Here is a 9,806-nt window from a genome sequence, read left to right on the forward strand (position 1 = left end):
TACCAACCTATACTTTTATCAATTTATGTTTTGAAATATAAGTATAGTAAACTTTACCACAGGACCTGTGGCACAGGTTAGATAAACTTTACACACAATTATATTAAATCCAAATGCAATTTAAAGCTATAATGGCCCATTTTGCTGAGCTAAACTAAACTAAAAAAAAAAAAATTACAATGATTAACAATTATGAATAATTGTAACTCTCGGCCTTCTCCGCAAGCCTACCTCAGAATTATTAAGTTATCAAAGTGTTTTATCAGTTTTTAAGTTGAGTCAGGTGGTATCCTGGATAACATGAACACAGTGATACTGGTGATACTAACCTGGAAGTGATACTAGCGCGTGATTTTCTGCTTAGGATGAATAATTATTCATATTTTACTATCATATAATATTATTATGTATTAGGAAACATGTACCGAGATTGCCTATTCAATACGCCGTCTTACTTTTGAACTAACTTGATAATAATTTTAATTTTACTTTAAAATAATGTTCAGTGTGCACTATTATAATATTTTTGACAAGTACCTATATTTTCTTTATTGTGTTATGAATAGATATTTTATAATTAGGTAGGTAGGTGTTTTAAATAATTAATTTTTGGAATTTTATAAAAATGTAACATGGAATTATTAATAGTTAAATTAATAATTGTATAGTTGTGTTAAATAACAGCAAAAATGTCCATGTAAATATGAATTGATGATGAATTATTGTTGAACGTGTGGTATCAAAATTTAAGACGTGAGTTTACTTGGAGCTAGACAATAAAGTAAGAATTATTTAAGCATGGAAAATACTTAAATATAAACACGATAAGCGAGTAGGTATAAGTTATTGAAATAATGTTCGTGTCGTATAAACTGAAGATGAAATGCTGATAACTGTATAAAGTAAATTCTTAGTATAGTTTCAAATTATATTATATTAAAATAATTTGGAAAACAAAAAATCGGAATTGATATATTTAGGTGAAGAACATATTATCCTATTAGTGTTATGATATTAAAATATAATTCCAGAGTTATATACTACCATGAGAAACTGCATTAATTACAATCAAGTAGGTCATTTTCCAAGTTCCCGAAAAATATACTTTATAAAATCACACAATTCAATTTTAAGTAAACAAGTGTGAAATTGAAATAAACGTTAGAGTTCAATTACTATTGTTATCTTTTTCTTTATTGATAGAATGTATTGTTCAAACAGTGGTTTGATTATTAATGTTTGGTACAATATAAAATGAGTTACCCACATTTTATGACAAAATCGTAAAAGTTATTTGGGGAAAAAAAAAAAAATCGATTTTTCTACCCCGTAAAACTTTTATATTACACCGGGTTTTATAAAGACAGCCACGACAACCTGGCATATTCTCTCACTTATTAATTTCTTTTATACATGTAAAGTATACTTTGTATTTTATTTTTTCCTTAAAATAATGTTATGATAAGACGTTTACGGGACACACCTATCACAGTATGTACACTTTATGGACGACGTTGTGAAGCATCGCGTGCACGAATACTTCAGTTACATTTTAGGTACGAATATTTGAAAGTATGACAATTACAGTCTACCGCAAGTCACAAAACGTTTTGACTTGTAATTTGGAGATTTCCAAAAAATACAACTAAACAAAAAACGCGTTTTTCCCAATCTATTTTTTTCTGTTAAAAAATATTATATATTATTTATGCATTTATTATCTATTAGTTAAGTTCTGTGTCGCAACATTATCTATATAAGTAAATATCGTTCTTGATTTGGCCTAATGGTGAATATATTAATTGTAATTTCTATTAATTTGTTATTTAGACGTTATAGAGACGAAACATGTATCTTAATATTGTACAAAACTTGCTGCAGTAAGCTCTTTCAGAAATTATAATCAAAAAGTTTATATGCCAACAAGACGCGTTGGATTGAAAAAAAAAAGTATTTAACTGTCGATACCTAAATCGTACGATAAATATTATTATACATATAACCCGTCACTGAATTCGTCCCTAAGGGTTAGCAGGTTTTGTACGCAGTTATAAAAACAAAAATACCACACTACGTATATAATGTTTTGTGTATAATCTGCGGTTTACAAAGTCTTATTAAAATTATTATTATTATTATTATTATTATTGCGATAAAATGGGTGTACTGGGATATAAGCCGTCTATGGTACGGTTAATGTTATCGTATATTACATAATATATTATTTATGTTTAATATACGCATGTTCGTAATAATAATTTGTTGTATTCGTGCATATAAATTTTCACGTGGATGGCAAACTCAGACTTGGCACTTGACTGTTTTGCGGGGATGGAACAGGGCGGGTGCTTTCTTTTCCACCTCGTCTGGTATCCTCAACCACCCGACTTTACCGCTCCCGGTTAAGGCGGTCAAAGACGACACAACAAATTCGAATCATATAAAATATAAAAAATACATATCATATTATTAACGAGTTGGAGTTGCGAATGTGTTTTTTTTTTTTTTTTTTGGGGGGGGGGGGTTGAGAGATGAAGTCACTTACAATTTTTATTTATTATTTAAAATTTGCATTTTTTTAACGGTACATTGATTCAAAGAAAATATTTCTGCTACCAAACATAAAGCATAGAGCTAATAATAATCGTATACAAATTTAAAGCACGTAATAATGATACTTCGGATTTGAAAGAGAAAAAAAGCTTTTAAAACTGAAATGCGCCTTTACGATTTCGCCACTTTCCACACAAAATATGTAAATATTCAGATGCTTTGCCTGCAGGTGACCATATGCACTTATTATTATACAATGGAATAACACAAGTCTGGTTGCCGCCATAGTATCTCGTTATTAATAAACTGACGAAAACGACGCAAATTAGTCGATCGAAGACTCCGTCGGGGGAGAACTGGCCGGCAATTTACTCCCGTCCGAACAATGGACCGGAAACGTGACCAGTCCTGTGACTTTGGTATATTTATATCTATACCGGGTCGAAATAACGAGTTTCAATTCAATTATTCGATGGCCAATAATTAACGTTTAACGATCCGTGAGCACGTACGCTATGTTATTATACGCAGCGCATGTGTCAAGTAGGTAGAAAATAAACCAACGCACAACCCTATTGCACAATAAGTATATATATATATTGTATAATGTATATGACTTAATCTGTTGGGAAATGTAGGAATAATCTCATATTATATAGGCTAGTGGTTGTATAGGACGTAATGTGCAGTGTTGGGTGTATAATAATCGATTATAGGAGGTAATCATCTACACGATCGATTAAAATATTATAAATATTTTCGTCCTTCGGTATAATATAAGAATAAAATATTATACCAATTATAGGCAATTATCGATATTGCGGTAGGCGGTAGCTTAACTACAACCATTGCTCCTTAATGATTTTTGATTGCTCGTAATATTATTAATCATATACGGTTATAAAACTGCATCGCAAAAGACCGACAGACATTGTATTGATGTTCGATTTTTAGTTTCCATTTTTCCGTGTTATAAGCCCACCTACGTAAAAGAGACATGCGAAAAACGACCAAAGCTCTTACTCACCACTACAATGTACACGCTCAGCCACCGCGAATCACAGAAATTCGTTCAATTATTAGTGCCCGAAAAATCTTTCTGAATTAACCAACATCGCATCAGTTTACCATAAAAATACACTTTCAGTTGGGTTAAGCTAGCGTTGATATATCCATCAGAAATAATACATCCTGCATCGTGAACATCGAAGGCAGTTCTACAAATAATTCCTCTATAGAGATCATAAATAATTTGTATCCGATTATGAAGCACCCAAAAATCAGTAAATAATATATAGGTACTATACCTATGATAAAACAATTTATTTAATACGTATTTTTTTCATTTAGTTAAATTACCGATTTCAATGGCACATTTTTTAAGATTATTTCATAGTAATAACAAAAAATAAAACTTACTCATTTGAGATTTAAAATGTTTTAATTAAATTACATTAATATAGTTTTGAAATTTCAATCAAACTTAGGTTTTACCGTTGATAATGGAGAATAGTCCAGATCTATGTTATATTATAATAGATATAATTAAAAACATACTAAAAGATTAATCAAGTTAATTATACTATTCAGTGATTGAGATGAACGAAGAATTCAATAGCAACCCTATTATGTAACTGGCTAACATTACTTAATTATACTTATGGTTATAATGTGACGTTAAAACGTTGTGTAAGTGTACACTAACTTTTCATCAGTAACGGATTCTTTTCAAAAATGTTTGCATAAAGTTCTACGCAAAAAATATGAAATTTTTATATAATACACTAAAGATATTAAAATGGATGAATAAAGCAGTTAAAAATAACGATCGCAATTAACAATTTAAATCAAACGTGACAATATTACAAGTAAACATTTTTCCAGATAATGTTAAAATGTGCTTTGTAGGTTCTCGAATTATATTTAATTTTTTCATTCATATCTGTAAAAATTATTTCTTGACGACGTATAACGTAAACGGTATAAAATATAAATACTAAAATGTATTAATTTCACCGTCGTTATTGTAGGATAATATTATCATTAACAACGATAAAAACCGAATGACAAATCTCAACGACTAATGTATTGCGTAGGTATAATATATCATTTCAAAATAGGCATCGTATCCATCGGTGCTGTGTTCGGTGTGAATATCGTTGTGTCATATTATTATGATATATAAATATATATCATATTTAAGACAATGAGCGACACGAGAAAAAGATCGTTGAAAATAATACTTAATGATAGGTACCTACCTATACATAATATTGCATAATAGGTACACATATTAATATAAATGTGCAGCAGAGGTTTACGTACTCGAACGCGATATTTAATTGTGAAAACTATGTAAGTACACGGGAATAAAATATTTTTTTTCGCTTAAGTATAAAAGAAAATTTTTTTTTTGGAAAAAATTCTGACAAAACTCACCCCAGACAGAAGTAATTCTACGCGTACGTAACAGGTACGGCGGCCGTCGGGCGCGAGTCGAGGGGTGGTCCGGCGGCGGCGGCGGTGGTGCAAGTGGTCGGCTGCGGCGATGGTGGTCGTCGGACGCGATCAGACCCGTCACTACTACTACAACTGTTGTACTATACTACAACTTACCGCCGCCGACACCGCCGCCGACGCCACCGCCACCCGACCACCGGTAAAAACCCCAGCTTGACGGGGGGAGGGTTGGGGGACGGAGCGGCCGTCGTCTGTCGGGACGGGTGTCGGCGCGTGCGCCTGCGCGCCAAAATAGCGTCGCGGGCCCTCCTGTTGCACTCCCGCGGGGACGGTTTTTGAATCTCGCGGGCCTTTGCGGGGCCACCGCCGCCGACGCCACCGCGTTCGCGCCGATCGCCTTTTACGCGTGCGTGTTGGGCCGCTCGGCGCATGCGCGGCCGCGTTCAATACGTCGCTTGGTGGGGGGGGGGGGTGGAGGGGGGACGCAATATCGTCGGCGGTGGACGGACCGATCCGATGTGGACGAGGTGCAGAGCGCGATGGTGCGTGGCGAGTGTGATGCGACGTGTGTGTCGGTGTGTGTTTTGGAAAGTCCGCGGCGGGCGCCGGCACCACACGCGGCGCGCACAGCCCAGACACGCGGGCGCGCGTCCGTTGCAGCCGTGACGACGCCGACCGGTTTTTATTGAGACGCGACTGTTGCTGTACCGCGCCGACCGACCGACAGACCTTTGGACGACCTCCCCCCCTTCTGAAACCACCCTCCCACCAGGCACTTTGGGACCTGATCTCACGATTGATTCCGATTACCATATTATTATTATTATTATTGTTTTTCGATTAAAATTTTTTGTTCGCATGGCTGTGTGTATTTTGTCCTTACCAATTATAAATAATATGGCAATAATAACATCCGAACAATATTGAACAATTAATTGAGTTATTATATAATATTTTGTATTTTATCTCAAACTCGCTTAAAGTTGACATACACAATTCCTCCCGTTCACTTGCTACTTGCAGTGGGCGGATCTAGAACTATCCAATGTGGTGGGATGGACATAAAAATAAAGGGTGTAATAATAGAAGTCATATTATGTGAATAAAAATATTAAATGGTTTTATTTGATGTCAATAATAATATGAATAATAATTTGTGTATATTAATTGCTTATTTTATTATATTTACAAATAATATATAATATTGTAATTTTCTTTTTGTGCATAAATTGCTTACATTGTCATAATAATTGTAGAGCTATAAAATAAAAGACAATGCCATACATGTCATAAAATAACGTATACATGTTTGGAAAACAAAAAAAAAAAATTTTATATTTTGATCGAGAGGTACATTTTTCAAACTGTGTAGATGGTATGCGGATATAAAAAGGTTGAGAATCTCTAGCCTATACACGCCGTTCAGCCGTTTGGAAATTATGCACAAACAATTCCGATTTCACGCTATGAATCCCTGGGTTGTACATTTGTTTTGTTGTTCGCTATCGTCAAGGGGTAAGTCTACATGATTTTGGGATTTAACTTAAAATTCTAAATCAGATCACTCACAAGAGTACCATAGGATGATTACGAGTTTAGTTGAATACGTTGGATAGTTATTGAATCCAAACAATATTATACAATGTTATTACGTTACAAATTAATTTAATAAAAAAAAAAATTTTGATATTTTAAAAAATTCTAATAAATAAGCCACTTCTCTTAGATAAATGTTTTTACCATCAAAAGCGTTCTTATATTCAGATTTACAAATTGGCTATTTTGAATTTATCTAAAAAAATTTAAATCAAATATAAAATTTATTAAAAAATAAAAATAAATTTCTTTTATATTATAAGTGACTAGCAAGTGACTATGAATTATATATAAAAAAAAAAATGTTTACATGATACAGTATCAGTTGTATATAAAAATTAAGCATTTAACATGTTTGCGTGAAATGCACTTCAAAACTAGTCAATCGATTTTGATAAGATTATGCTCAATGTGCGGGATTTTGTCCAACTTAAAATATGGTTACGACTCACATTTTTATTACAATGAATTGTTTTAAACTATTTATATAACGAACATTTAATAAAGTTTGAATCATATTATAGCGTTGGCATTTTTAACGGGCATCAAGTCCACTGAGTCAGCTAGTATTATCATAAATGTAAATTATTATACGATATCATATAGTAATATATTCGGTGTATGGCCTGTTGTAGTCCTCAGTTACAAAACGTGTTCTGAGTGCAAGCGCCGGTCGGTGTCATTAGTTTCCGGATGGGTGACCTCTCAGGCTTTAAATTCTTGCCACATTTACATGTGTTCAAACCAACCGAACAATCCACACAGTAAAAAAAAATAACCTTCACCAAGCTATCTGATGTTGCTGCTGGCTAATTAATTAAAAAAATAAGAATAATCATTGTGCTCAGATATTAATTTAGCGAATTGATTATTAAATAATTGAATTTTTAAATTACTCACGCGATATTACTTTATACGTTACAGAAAATAAAGTCTTAACTATTATTTTAATAGTTTTAGTCATTTTGAAAACGAGATAAAATAATGATTATACTTAAAATAACTTTAATTGTTTTTCATACTTATAACGTATAAACTATATTAATATTGTATTATTTATTTTCGTACAGAAATCACTAATCAATAAATTTTATAAACTACCGTGAAAGTTCAATTAACACGTGGTTTTAAAACTTTTATAACATCGAGGGTAATATTCTACTTGGTATTTTTCTGTAATAATTAAAACTTTTGAACAAAATTAAAAGTAAACGCTTAATTCTATAGAATCATATAATATTATGCTGTTAACACATACAATTTACTTAAAATTCAACATAAACTATCGCAACAACAAAATATTCTAAAACATTAACGTTTAGTTTTAATAACGATAACATAAATGGAAATTGTTCATATTCAAAAAACGTCATATTGTGTAATAAATGTTCAATTATAGCTCCTGTCTTGTCAGTTTTCAAATTCGTAATTACTTAAAAAATTATTTTAGTGGGGTATGAATCATAATGCTTTACCTATTACATATAATACAATAATATTAATGAATTAAAAAAACGGCAGATATTTGAATTTATAAACGTAACTTCATTTGTTTTTTTATTTGATAAAAAGTTGAACAAAAAAGATTTGTTTTATGGTTGTTCAGACGAAAAAAAAACACATTACATAACGTACAAAAATATGAACCATTAAATTAAACTGTATAGGAATTTTTATTAGTTTAGACCAAACGCAGAAGAATCATCAAAATTGAAAATATTAAATCTATCAGCACCGTAAAAATAATAATTTACAAAATAATATCTAATTACGCATTAAATTGAATGACAAATATTATTATATATTATAAAATATATACGGTTTACACCCATAGAATGCAACAGGAAGACCTACAGACAGATGAAATAACTGTTCTAATCAAAATTAAATTTTTTTATATTTATAGTTCCCCGGGTTATACGTATAAAATAAAAAAAAATACTGAAAATTTGATTCAATTTTTTTTTGAAAAATTCAAAATAGCCAATTTATAAATCTGACTATAACAGCATTTTTTACGGTAATGCATTTATCCAAGACAAGTAGTTTATTTTATAGAACTTTTTTAAATATCAATATTTTTTTGAGTAACTAAAATTAATTTAGAAAGGAATAACTTTTTTCTAAATATTATTTTTGGGAATTTCCTGAAATAATTAGATTTATTAAATTATTTATTAACCTTATAATTTTCACAATTTTTTTCATACGTTTTAATAGCATAATTTTTTTTTGTCTTTCTGTTACATTCTGTATATACATGACACACGTCGAACTCTTAAATTTCATAATAAATGAAACTCGGATTTCGTCTACATAGGTACGTAATCTAGTTATCCCTTGTTTAATTTTCTTATTTAGTTTTGTTGAGAAATTAAATTTTTTTTTTATAAATAAAGAATTAATTTTCTTATTTAGATCGTTGTTAACGTTTACGACCAAAAAGAAAAGAAAAGTTTAAACGTTTTGAATAATTATTAAATTGAATCGCGACGAATAAACTCTGGTACTTAAAAGTAATTAAAAAAAATGTTCAGTAACAGAACTGCAGAGAGTTTCAGATAAATTGCATAGTCAATTCTGTGTACCTATGTATCATAATGTTATTATGTTGATCATTAATTATTTCTTCTGTTTATATTTCTGTTCAATAATAATTAATTTTTTAATTGTTTTAAAGAGTTGAATTTAATTATTGAATATAATTTAGGTGTCCTGAGTGGAGCAATGAATGTATTGATGATGTTTGTTTTTTTTATCTCTGTCGTTAACTTTTTGGACTGTCAACATTTTTAAGCTTTGGGGGTTGTTTCCCAGTACCTACCTATCTCAATAATCAGGAAACACACAGAAACAATTAAGGAAAAAAGGGAAATTTTACACAAAACCAGCTTTCGATAAAATCAATATTATTTTTTTTGGTGTAACGGAAAAACGAATAACCATACTTAATAACCGTACTAGTGGATTTTGTAAATATTAATATTTTTTTAAGACATGTAAAATAATAATAGTTATAATAACGAAGTTATTTAAATTCCATATTTTAACTTTTTGATTATTTTTGAAAATATCAAACTGCCAACAATATACATTATACCTACCAGTTCTGAGAGTACAATCATTGTATGTTTTTAAATTTTTTTAGTCCACTGAGAATATTTAGATAGTTATTTTACAAAATCAAATTAGGTTCA

The 9,806-nt window shown here is 30.9% G+C and overlaps 1 protein-coding gene across 1 annotated transcript in view; it reads right to left on the reverse strand.

The window, feature by feature from the left end:
* Positions 1–5,150, reverse strand: part of LOC100159244 (leucine-rich repeats and immunoglobulin-like domains protein 2) — a 145,802-nt gene extending 140,652 nt beyond the window's left edge. The window contains exon 1 of the mRNA XM_003241560.4: positions 4,993–5,150. The gene's annotated coding sequence lies outside the window, so the exon portion shown is untranslated. The remainder of the gene's footprint in view (positions 1–4,992) is intronic.
* Positions 5,151–9,806: the final 4,656 nt, after the last annotated feature.

Source organism: Acyrthosiphon pisum, chromosome A2, assembly GCF_005508785.2.
Source record: "Acyrthosiphon pisum isolate AL4f chromosome A2, pea_aphid_22Mar2018_4r6ur, whole genome shotgun sequence".
NCBI lineage: Eukaryota > Metazoa > Arthropoda > Insecta > Hemiptera > Aphididae > Acyrthosiphon > Acyrthosiphon pisum.